General features: G+C 37.2%; 1 pseudogene across 1 annotated transcript in view; it reads right to left on the bottom strand.

Annotated features, from left to right (window-relative positions):
- Positions 1–690: 690 nt before the first annotated feature.
- LOC309633761 (large ribosomal subunit protein uL16 pseudogene) overlaps positions 691–13,369 on the bottom strand; it is a 33,037-nt pseudogene continuing 20,358 nt past the window's right edge. The window contains exon 2 of the transcript in view: positions 691–13,369. This exon is cut by the window's right edge and continues 17,540 nt beyond it. The product of the transcript in view is annotated as a large ribosomal subunit protein uL16 pseudogene (transcript).

Here is a 13,369-nt window from a genome sequence, read left to right as displayed (position 1 = left end):
GGAGGAGGGGGGAGTGGGCGACCCTTGTTCTCTGCCAGTGCTCTACCCACCCCCTTCACCAGCAGGCTCTCCTCTTCCTTAAAGAGACTTTGAGATAAAAGAGTACACGAATCAATGAAGAAGTATAATGCAAGAATTGAAAAAAAAAAAAGCTTTTCATCTGCATCTCAAATTAACAAACTAATATATAATCTAACATAAATGAATCAGCTATGTATTAATGTGCAAAAAAACAACTCTCTGCCCATTGATGAAAATAACCCAAGACCCTATTCTGCAGTAATAGCGCACTCCTGGTCTTTAGCCTTGGCCACAGGCTCACAGAAGGGTTTTGGCAAAGCACTTTTAAAAGCCAGGGTGAGGGGAGGGGGGCGGTCACAGGGTATGTGATCAGCTTGTGCACAGTTCTCTGATTGGCTGATGGTGAGGTAGTGGGTGGTGTCACGGGGCATTTATTGGAGGGGGGCAGTGGTTTACATCTGCAAAACAACTCAGGAAATGTGCATGAAATACTATTATCTAGGTACTTTAGAGAGGAGCTAAAGCATAGGATATGGGGGAAGGTCTGTTCTCCCGCCCCGAAGGCCCCACGCACGGGGTCCTGTTTGGTTACACTGGGACAGTCCTTTACAGTGCCTCTCCCTCCAAGGGCAACAGAGACTTGGCAAGCTGAGGAGCTCCCCGCTGTTTCCATGTGAGGGCAGTAGCCTAAGTCTGGGTTGTGGAGGAAGCAGTGGCTGAGCCTTTAGGATTCTCAGTCATCCTCGTTGTCTTCCTCTCCAAGCGGCTGCTATGAGGCAGACAGAGGTATTTTGGAGACACTAGTCCGCCATCTTCTTGGTCTGCTGGCTTTCTGAATAAAGGCGTATTCCTTGCCTCAGCACCTCATCTCCCAATTTATTGGCCTGTCATGCGGCAAGCAGAGTGACCCTGGACTCGATAACAGCAATAATCTCCCCAGAACCTAACCTCTTCTGAGCTGGGTTATTGTCTTGCTTCTCAGTTTTCCCAGAAAACAAAATTCTGGACAGATCCATCACTAACCCAACACATTCTGCAGTTCGTGCCCAGGCTTCTCCGTTCTCCGTGATCCAGAAAGGAAGAGCCCTTTCCCTCAGACTCTACAGAGCTGGCCGTGCTGAGAGTTTATGCTACCTTGTACTCATCTTTGAGTTCCCACGGTGCTTGTACATTTTAGATTACAGAAGATTTTGAACGAATGAGGGACTTAATAATATATTCTTCTTCTTTTATGAAAAAACTGCAGAATAATTGAAATTGCTATTAGAATCAGAAACAGGAGATCCAAATATTACTCAGCCATAAAAAAGAACAAAACTGGGTCAACTGTAGAGATGTGGATGGACCTAGAGACTGTCATACAGAGTGAAGTAAGTCAGAAAGAGAAAAGCAAATATCGTATATTAATGCATATATGTTGAATCTAGAAAAATGGTATAGAGGATCTTATTTGCAAAGCAGAAATAGAGACACAGAAGTAGAGAAACAGGAGATCCAGTCCAGTCCTGCCTTGCCACTAACTAGTTCTAAGTTCTTTAAAAATCCATTAACCTAAGCTCTGTGCTTAAGATTCTTTAGCTGTTCAATATAATACAATCCATTCACCAGACATATAATTTTGTTGAAAAAGTTATGAATACTGTATATACAGAAAATAATTTTGTTGGCATTATGCTTGCTCCCTCTATATTCCTTTGGGTTTTGTGTGAACTGGAAACTACCACAGTGTGAAAAGCTAAGGCTGGGGAGAAGATGCTTTGTCACCATGTTGATGCTACAAATATAACCACCTCCAGGCAAAGCTGTGAAGTAAGAAAACTTGGTCACTTTTCTACATTAATTCTCCTCATTGATTGCATTCTTTTCAAGGAAGTTAGTGCTTTTATACTACCCTCTCTTGGAAGAAAGCAATCTGAAAAATTTATTTGGAGGAAGTTTCTAGGGACTCAGTGGATTATGTTTACTTTATGAAGAAGTCAAAAGTTAACCTGAAAAATGAATCTTTAGTTGTGAAATTTCAGCTATTAACAAGAAGAACTGGGGATATCTTATTATTTTCCTAGATATCTCTTTTAGTATATGCAAACACTATGAGATAAGGAAAAGGGCCCATTGAAGTTGACTTGCCACAGAGTGTATGTGAAATTTGACATCTGTCTGACTCAAAACCTATTTTCTTCCCCTACATACCATGGTAACAGTGGGTGTTCAGGCCATGTTTGGCTCCTGAAAATTGCTGTTTGATACAATTAAAAACAGAAGTTCTAATAAAGACTATTGGAAGATACGGTGATATTTGAGCTGTCTCTTACTATCAACACTTCTGACATCAAGCATATGGGTTTTCTTTTCTTACACCCAACCAATTCTCCAACTTTCCAGATTCCAACTGAGCGGTTTACAATTCAGCTCAATTCTGACACGAACTACCTGGAGTTGATTCAGACCCCACAGGTTAAGGGCTCAGTCCCACAAGACGGCTCTCATTTCAGATGCCAACTGCAAGTCTGGGCCACCCGTACTTCTAACTGACCAACTATAAATTGGGGGCTCCCATGATCCCCTCCTCCGGTTCAATACTTTGCTAGAACTGCTCACAAAACTCAGGAAACTGCTCTACTTATTATTATCAGTGTATTATATAGGATATAACTCAGCAACAGCCAAATGGAAGAGATGCCCAGGGCAAGGTATAGGGATGAGATGCAGAGCTTCCATGACCACCCTGGATGCACCATCCCTTACCAGGTCCTCCCCAACCCAGAGGAGTTTTACAGTAATGGTTCAAAGAGGGCGTGATCAGCTCATGGACATTCTTCTGATTGGCTGGTGGGGAGGTAGGTGGGAGTCGGCATCATCAACCTTCTGGTTCCAACCGGGTGTGGGGTCTACCTGCTTGTGGGCAGCATACCATTGTCAACCGTTAACTTCTCCCACTTAGTTGGGGTTTCAGTATCTGCCAAACAGCTCAAAGATATTGTTATGTGTATCCCTTGAGGGGGAACCAGGACCCTGCCCCCAAGGTTGCACTATTTTTTTTTTTTTAAACTGTTCCTCCCTTGTCTCCGCATCCCCTCCCTTCCCTGATGAACAACAGTTTCAACCTGCTGGTTGGAACTCAGAAAAGGTCTTGGAGGCTGAATGAAGCCTATTTCCTGTAATCAAGAAATGGGGGACACAGAAAGGCTTTTGTGCCCAGAAGCCCCACAGGGTCCTACTCAGTTTCAAGATCAACTAGTTTAAGGAGGTTGTTGCATAAATATGGACAAGAAATAGTGTTGCATAGATTGAAGGAGTTAAAGCACACAAAAAAATTAGAAAGTTAGGAGGTGAAATGAACAGGATTTGGTAGGAAGGCAGGAGGTGAGGGAGAAGTAAGGGTCAAGGATGATTCCAGGTTCTGGGTGAGATTACAGGTTGTGCCACTTCCTAAGAAAATGGACTTGAAAGGGAAAAAAAAGGGGGGTTGGGAGGGAAGATGATGAGTTTTGAGTACACGGGGCTTCAACTGTGGAATTATCATGAAACCAAGAATCAGGTAGGATGGAAAGTCGTAGGCCCAGCAGCTCCCCAGTGCTCAGATGGGACAGAGAATTTCAGATGGAATGAAAGCCCAGTGGATATTTTAATCCAATTATATTTGGCAAAACGTGATTTTGTGCTTCTAAGGAGAAAGTATCTGGTAGAATCTGCAGTGAGATTCTGGAATCCAGTGTCTTTTATAAGTAAGAGTGTTTGGTTTTATTTTAGTCCATCCAGAGTTATGCTGTGAAAAGTTTTGATAAGTGTAAATGAATCTGAAACTGATGTAAATGTTTACATAGCCACTTAAAAACAAAAAGAAAAAGTGTTTAGGACAAAGTACACTCTGAATTTCTCTGAACCCAAAACATTTTTACAAAGGGTATGAAATGTGCAAAGAGAGCCAAACTGAGGTCCATCCATCTTTAATTATAACAGAGTCACATTAATAGAAGCCAAAAGACATAACCCAACCTGCTTCCTTGAATGGCAATAAAAATCCAATGAAAAATCCCATTTTTCTGCTTTCCACCTACGTCAAACTCTAAATAGATGAAAAATACAGCAATTTCATTTCTTTTTAAAAGCGTTATTGTTTTTGGAATTTTATTTCTAATTGGAATAAATTTGTAGAATAAATTAGTAGACTCTTATTCCATTTAGCTTCAGTTTTCAGCTAAGCTTAGCAAATAAGGGAGTAAAGTGTAGCATTGCTATAATTATAGCCTCTAAATGTGTATGGTTCCAGATACACTATATCATTATACAGTATGTGCAAAGCTGAAATAAACAATGGGCTTTCTGAACACAATGCCTACAAAACAACTAATTGCAATTTACCTTTGTTCTACTTGTGGGGCTTGTCTTAGTATATGCCAACTGACTGCTTATGTTGCGTAAAAATTTTTTAAAAAAAGATTTACTTTTGTCATATCTGAAAAAAATACAGTAGTCGAATAAAGATATATCGCAGCTAACTGCATTTGTTTTTGTGAGAGCATGACATGAAAGTGGAGATTTAAATTTTTAAAAAATAATCACTGTCTGCCAAACTGATAGGGACCAGAGATTTACAAATATTGACATTTTAAAAAATTCTGTCCTTGGAACTTGTTCTTATTTGAGGATTTTAAGTGAAAAAAAAAAAAATCTATTCTCAACTTGACTTTAAATCATTTGCAAGGAAAAGAAGCCATGAACTGCAAATTTCAAAAGTCTTTGGAAGGACAGAATAAGACAGGAGAACCAGCAGCAAAGCGTGAGCAGAGTTGGGCTCCAAGAGCTACACATGCGCACAAAGAAGCAGAGGCTGGACACGGCCATAGGCAAGGTGGACACAAGGAGGGCTGTGCAGTGAGAACCTTCCCATATTTGAATGGTAGGAAGTCCGGTTATCCATCAACTGTTTAGAGGTCCAGCCTAGGAATGAGAAAGTGTTCATCTTTGTTTTGTCATTCATGTCTAATGGAGAGAGTTCAAGCAAGTGTCAGCTGTGTGTGTGTGTGTGTGTGTGTGTGTGTGTGTGTGTGTGTGTGTGTAGCCAGGGATGCTGTGGGTTGGGTTATAAGACATGACTAAATTCAAAAGCACAGGATATGCAGTAGAAACAGTGTATGAACAGCAGTAAGGCATTCTCTAGAATGTGACCAGTTGTACCGTGGCTGAAGACCATGTAGTCTACAGTGATTAAGAACTTGGGGTCTGTAGTCACTTCTTGGAGCAAAATTTGCCTCTCACTTTTGTGACCTTGGGCAAGTCACCTTACCTTTCAAAACCTCAGTCTCCTCACCTGTAAAATGGGAATAATCATAGCACCTATCCCATAATACTGAGAATTCAATGACCATCTGGGTAGAACATTTACCACAGGGCTTGGTATGTAGAACATGCTTTATAATTTTTAGCTCCCAGAATGACATTTTTGGTTACTGTTATTATTTTTTTTTTTCTGCTTTTGTCATTATCAGTTTCTTCATCTTGCTTTCTTAGGTTGACTTTGTTGCTTTTTCTAGTTCATTGTGCCACTCGCTTTATTTTATTCTTTAAAATTTTCCTTGATGAAAAATAAAAGCACTTAAAGCTTTACATTTTTATGCAAGAACTATATTGTGTCTATATACCTAAGATTTAATGTCATGATTGCCTTATCTTCAAATAGTCTGTAACTACAGTTTTTATTTCCTTCTTCGTGTTTTTTTATTAAGGAGAATTTTATTTTTATTTATTTTGTGCATGTTTCTGTGTTCCAGAGGATGAGGCTTATACAAGTTCTGCTTTTGGGAATTTATTGAGGTTGTGACTTAGTATATAATGGTGATAGTAAATATTTATGAAAAACTTACACTTCCAAGACATTTTAAGAAGTTCTTTATATACAGGTTTTGTTTAATTCTGACAATACACCTACAATGTAGATGTGATTATTATCCTAATTATACAGATGAAGGCACTGATGTTCAGGAGGTTGAATAACTTGATTACGTAGCTTTAAGAGCCCATTGCTGAGCCTGAGTTAAAAGCAAATGAAGGATCAGGCAAATAGGCAATGATCCACGTACCACGCCAGAAAGGGTAATGTATTAGCTTGCTGTAGCCAAGTACCAGACACTGGGAGGCTTAAACAACAGAAATGTATTGTCTCACAGGTCTGGAGGCTGGAAGTCTAAGATCAAGTCTTTTCAGGGTTGGTTTCTTCTGAGAGATGTGAGAGAAGGATCTGTTCCACGTTTCTCTCCTAGTTTCTGGTGGTTTGTGGTCAATCTTTGGCATTCCTTGGCTTGTTGACACATCGCCCTGATCTTTGTCTTCATTTTCACATGGGGTTCTCCCTGTGTGCATGTCTCTTTTCATAAGGGCATCTGTCATATTGGATCAGGGCCCACCTTAATGACCTCATCTTAACTAATTACATTTTCGAGGACACTATTTCCAAATAAGGTTACATCCTGAGATAACAGGGGTTAGGACTTTAACATAAGCATTTTGAGGGGATACAATTTAACCCACAATGGGTGATAAATCCCCAGAGAAATCAATCAAAAATAGCTTTCCAGGTAATTCAGGTTTCCAAGCAGAGCTTCTGAAGTAGCTGCTGAGTTGTAAACCAGTACTGCTTTGACAGACTAGAGAGAGCATTGGGAGGACATTAAACAGCAAACAACAGACAACACTCCTCTCCAGTGCTGAGCGGTCTCTTCAATTTTTTTTTCTTTGTGACAAGCAAAGGCAAGTTATTGGATGTGACTATAGGCACTGCTACCATCTCTGAGATTAGCAAGGGGTGTTGCCCCTGATGCTGGCAGCAGCAGCTACAATTTTGAAACTAAATGTGGCACAGTGCTATTTATTAATAACAGATGGTTTATTCTATAAAAGAAATTTATGCATTTCAGTAGTCCTCCTGAGAAACTATCTGGTCATGTTTAAAAATGAAGACAATAGATGCCCAAAGAAATGCACATCTGTGTTCCCCAAAAAGCACGCACTAAAGAGTTCATCATAAAACCATTCCGAACTGGAAGCCACACATCCTATCAACAGAATAATCAGATAAACAGAACAGTGACTGTTTTAAGCATAATGATAAGCAAAACAACCCAGACACAAAACAGCATATACAGTGTGAGCCCACCCATCAAGCATCAAAACAGGGACAATTTGTTGCTGGATGAGAGGTTATCCTTAGGGGAGAGTTGTGACTGGAAGGGATGTGAGGGGGCAGTTCTGGGTACTGCTTTTTTATCTGGTTGCTGCCAAAATGGTATGTACCCTTTGCGAAAATTTATTGATCTGCACCCTTGTGACATGGACATTTTTCTTTAAGTGTGTGCTTCATTATGAGAATATTAATTAATTAATTAGAGAAAAATTACTTAATGACAATATGATATCTCTACATCTTTGTTTTCATAAAAATATGGAATCACATTTTTTTTCCTTGAACATCAAAACTTTTTGAGTTGGAAAATCATTTCTCTCTACCCGCACAATATCATAGCTGAACGAATATTTAGAGGGGAAGAAGCAAATGTTTATCCTGGCTTCTCTGTGCAAAATGTACCACTGGGTTACAGATGAACCGGTTTGCGGGGCAGAAATAGAGACACAGATGTAGAGAACAAACGTATGGACACTGAGGGGGGAAAGTGGCGGGGGGTGGTGGTGGTGGTGGGATGAATTGGGAGATTGGGATTGACATATGTACACTAATATTTATAAAATGGGTAACTAATAAGAACCTGCTGCATAAAAAAATAAATAAAATTCTAAAATTCCAAAAAAAAAAAAATGTACCACTGGGTAACCAAATAGTAGAAGAGGGAAAGCATCTCTTTATAAAAGCATTTTATCTAATAAATGAAAAAGAAATGATGGATTTGCAACTGCCAATGAGTGAATGGATCTAGGCATTGAGGGTCAACAGCAGCTAAGATCACAAAAAGAGAGACAATCAGACAAATGCCTCCTGGTGAAAGTGTAGAACACCACATAGTTTTGCCAAAGGATTTGAACCTGAGCCTGATCAAGTCTCTGGATTCAGCTGCCAATTTGCAGGAAATACAGAGAGTAGAGGAACTGTGCTATGAGTATACAATACATAGAGTCAAGAGTGTGGAATATTCTATAGGGCAAATGCCCCAGCTTCCTCAACAGATAAATTATAAGAACAATAGAGAGATGGAGGGGAAATGTATAGGTTAAAACTGACATAAAATATGAACTTAAAAAGGAAACGAGTAAGGTTAAACTCTAGTCTCTAGGAATGGACATTTATATGAGCTCTATAAAACGTCAGTAGAGTAGTTACTTTGGGGGAAGGAAAAGAAGGGGGGATTGTGATTTAAATGGGCCATATGTCTTCACCTGGGTGGTAGCTACAAAAAGGCTTAACTCATCAGGCTATACATTTGTTTGGAAAGGCATTCTGTATTTATGATTTGTTTTTACAATAAAATAGTTTTAAAAGTCAATGAAATTATATATTAAATTATTTACATTTCTTTATTGTTCTTTGAAAGTAAGATCTCTTGACTATTTGCCTACATTTGCCCTTTTTTGGTAAGTTGCTTACATAGATAGGATGTACTTCTACTGTTCTCAAAAGAAATTTTTGAATTATACTCTGGTTTATGAGAAAGCTTCATGAACAGCATGCTGATTTTGTTGTTTAGTAAGTTGTAATTGATCTAAAATATTTTCCAGGTTTTAAATGCTACTTAATTCAGCAGTATTTGGAATCTTTTTATGTATTAATGTTTATCATAAATCGTACTCAAAACTTGCAATTATGAAGTTTTCTTGCTGTATAGGAAGGAGACACTAATTAACAAAACAAAACAAAAAAGGACTTTGAGCAATTACTTTTATGACTGTGCTTTATGCTCTGAAGCAGCTGACGGCATTCCATATCCCCTACCATTACATTTCTAGAGAATTCCCTGAAGATGTTATGATTTGTCATAAGAGCTGATTTAAAAAATCTAATTACACATTGTTCATTCTGGATCCATCCTATACTTTTAAAGAATTAAAAAATTTTTTATTGATATATAATTTATATACTACAAAATTCACCTTTTTAAAGTGTACAATTAATTCTGTTAATACATTCACAAAGTTGTGAAACCATCATTGTTATCTAGTTCCAAAATATTTTCATCACCCCAAAGAGAAACCCTGTACACATTGAGTCACTCCCCATTTCTCCTTTCCCTCAGCTTTTGGCAAACACTAATCTACATTCTGTCTCTACGGATTTGCTTATTCTGAACATTTATCCATTCATCCACTGGTGGACATTCAGGTTGTTTCTAACTTTTGGCTATTGTGAATAATGATGCTGTAAACATTCATGTAGATCTTTTTGTGTAGACATCTGTTTTCAATTCTCTTGGATATATACCTAAGAATAGAATGCTGAGTCATATAGTAACTCTACATTTGGCTTTTTGTGGAACTGCCAAACTGTTTCCACAGCAGTGGCACAGATTTATGTTCCCACCAGCAGTGTATGAGGATTCCAATTTCTCCACATATTTGTCAACACTTATTATTGTCCATCTTTTTGACTACAGTCATCATAATAGGTTTGAAGTGGTATCTCATGGTAGGTACTTTTAGAAATACATTTTGAAATCAATAAAGAAACATTGGACTTATACATTAGACTAGTTGGATCTAACATTTACAGAACATTCCATCCAACAGCAGCTGAATATATATTCTTCTCAAACTCACATAGAACATTCTCCAGGATAGATCATATGTTAGGCCACACAACAAGTCTTAATAAATTTAAGAAGACTGAAGTCATATCAAGTATCTTTTCCAACCAAAATGGTATGAAAACAGAAATCAATTACAAGAAGATAACTGGAAAAATCACAAATACATGGAGTTTAAACAACAAGCTATTGAACAACAAATGGGACAAGAAGAAATCAAAAGAGAAATTTAAAAAATATCTTGAGAAAAATGAAAGTGGAAATACAACATACCCAAACTTATGGGATGCAGTGAAAGCAATTCTAAGAGTAGAGTTTATAGAGATAAAAACCTACATTAAGAAAAAGAAAGATATCCAATAGGCAATCTAAGTTTACACCTCAAGGAACTAGAAAAAAAAGGAAAGACATAAGCCCAAAGTTAGCAAAAGGAAGAAAATAACAAAGATCAGAATGGAATTAAATGAAATAGAGACTAAAAAGACAACAGAAAAGATCAATGAAACTAACAGCTGGTTTTTTGAAAAGATAAGCTAAGTAGAAAAACCTTTAGCTAGACTTACAAACAAAATAAGAGAGAGGACTTAAATAAATACATTCAGGAATAAAGGAGGAGACATTGCAGCTGATAGCAAACAAATACAAAGGATCATAAGAGACTACAATGAACAGTAATAGGCAAAAAAATTGGACAACCTGGAATAAATGGCTAAATTCCTAGAGATATTAAACCTACCAAGACTGTATCATGAAGAAATGAAAAATCTGAACAGATCAATTACTGGTAAGGAGATTGAATCAGTAATCAAAAACCTCTCCCAACAAAGAAAAATCCAAGACCAGATGGCTTCACTGGTGAATTCTACCAAATATTTAAAGAAGAATTTATACCATACTTCTCAAAATCTTCCAAAAAAATAGAAGAGGGGGAAATATTTCCAAACTCATTTTATGAGGCCAGTATTACCCTGATGCCAAGCCAGACAAGGACACCACAAGAAAAGAAAAGTACAGGCCAATATTCCTGATATTTAACAGAGATGCAAAAATTCTCAGCAAAATATTAGCAAACTGAATTCAAGAGTACATTAAAGGGATCATACACCATGATCAAATGAGATTTATTCCAGGGATGCAAGAATGGTTCAAATTCCACAAACCTGTCAATGTTATATACCATATTAATAGAATGAAGGATAAAAATCATACAGTCATCTCAATAGATACAGAAAAAGCATTTGACAAAATTCAACATGTTTTCATAATAAAAATTCTCAACAAACTGCATACAGAGGGAACATACCACAACATAATACAGGCATACATGACAAGTCCACAATTAATATCATACTCATTGGTAAAAAGCTAAAAGCTTATCCTCTAAGATCAGGAGCAAGACAAGGAGGCCCACTCTCACCACTTCTATTCAACATAGTACTGGAAGTCCTAGCCAGAGCACTTAAGCAAGAAAAAGAAATAAAAGGCGTACAAATCAGAAAGGAAGAAGTAAAACTTATGTAAAACTGTTAGCAGATGACATAATATTTCATATATAAAAAAACCCTAAAGACTCCACCAAAAAACTGTTAGTACTAATCAATGAATTCAGTAAAGTTTCAGATACAAAATCAACAAAATTCAGTTGAATTTCTACACGCTAGTAATGAACTATCAGAAAAAGAAATTAAGAAAAATACCATTTACAAGTGCAGCAAAAAGAATAAAATACTAAGGAATAAATTTAACCAAGGAAATAAAAGATCTATTCACTGACAACTACAAGACTTTGATAAAAATAAATTGAAGGAGACACAAATGGAAGGCTATTCTGTACTCGTTGATTGGAAGATTAATATTATTAAAATGTCCATACCACCCAAAACAAGCTACTGATTGAATGCAGACTTGATCAATATTGCAATAACTTTTTTACAGAAATAGAACAAACAATCTTAAATTTTGTATGGAACCACAAAAGACCCCAAATAGCCAAAGCAACTTGAGAAAGAACAAAGCTGGAGGTACCACACTTCCTGATTTCAAATTACATTACAAAGCTATCATAATCAAAACAGCATAGTATTAGCATATAAACAGACACGTAAATCAACAGGGTGGAATAGAGAGCCCAGAAATAAACCTATGCATATATAGTCAATTGATTTATAACAAAGGAGCCAAGAATATGCAGTGGGGAAAAGATAGTTTCTTCAATAAATGGTAATGGAATCACTGGACAGCCACATGCAAAGGAATAAAACTGGACCCCTATCTTACAAGATACACAAAAATCAATGCAAAATGAATTAAAGATTGAACAGGAGATGTGAAACCATAAAAATCCTAGAAGAAAACATAGGGGAAACTCTCCTTGACGTTGGTCTTGGCAAAGATTAAATTAAAAATAGAACTACCATATGATCTGGCAATCCCACTTCTGGGTATACATCCAAAGGAAATGAAAACAGAATCTGGAAAAGATATCTTCACTTCCACGTTCTTTGCAGTATTATTCACAATAGCCAAGATATAAAACAGCCTTAGTGTGTGTCAGTTGATGAATGCATAAAGGAAATAAATGCATAAGGATGTCATATGTATACAATGGAATATTTTCATCCATGAGAAAGAATGTCATCCTGCTATTTGCGGTAACATGGTTTGACCTTGAGGGTATTATGCTAGGTATTGTGCTGGTTCTGTACTCTTGCCTCTTGTGGCTCCCCCCCCCCACCTTTTTTTTTTTTTTTAATGATCTTAACACTATAAGAGAGGAATTCTGGGCCCCTTCTGGTTTCTCTGGGACTCAGAGGCTGTGATACCCACAGATTTCTCCCACACTAGCCCTCTTTAGAGCCTTAAGTGGATAATCTTTGTGTTTAGGTCTGCCTTTTAATTTTCTGTTTCTTAATAGTCTTTTTCAGCGTTGTATGCTCGGAGTGTGTTTACAATAGAAGTGTCCCTAATAAAAGATTTTTAACTCTGTGGATGCTAAGAGAGGTAATATCTACCATTCCTATGAATTCAAATACTTCAACTGAAGGTGAGTTCAACAGATTGAAACATATTCCATCGACCAGAAAATCTCAAAATGTTTTCCTTCATTATGTAATGGTTATGCATTTCAGTTCTAAGAACAATTATCCTACTAGATCAAAGAGTTTTCAGGGCTAGAAAAGTGTGCTTTGAATTTATCAATACTGAGGCTCTTCTTAGGAAATCTTTGTTCATCATATAATTATTATGTGATAAGTGGTGCTCCATAAAAACAGGAGTAGCTCTAAAACAAAGATAATGAACTGTGCTGTTTAGCAATGCCTGGGAAAATTGGGTCCTTTTGCTGACACCCAGTTACTGCATCATTTTCACGTTAGTCTTCTTTTAAACATTGAACAAAAAAGATACTCTGGGAACAGCATTAAAAATATTAGAGAAAAAATACACAAATACAGCTTCTTCCCATTTTGTTAGTTGTAGTCATCATGTCTGTTGGTCAATTAGAGTAGGAAGTTGTCTCACTAATGGACAGGACTTCCTTACACAGAAATCCTATTGCAGATCAATTTCTTTTCAATATCATCATCACTTTTCAGAACTACTTG

This window comes from Balaenoptera borealis (genome assembly GCF_965194805.1).
Source record: "Balaenoptera borealis genome assembly, chromosome: 8".
Taxonomy (NCBI): Eukaryota; Metazoa; Chordata; class Mammalia; order Artiodactyla; family Balaenopteridae; genus Balaenoptera; species Balaenoptera borealis.
This window is presented reverse-complemented; position numbering and strand designations above follow the sequence as displayed.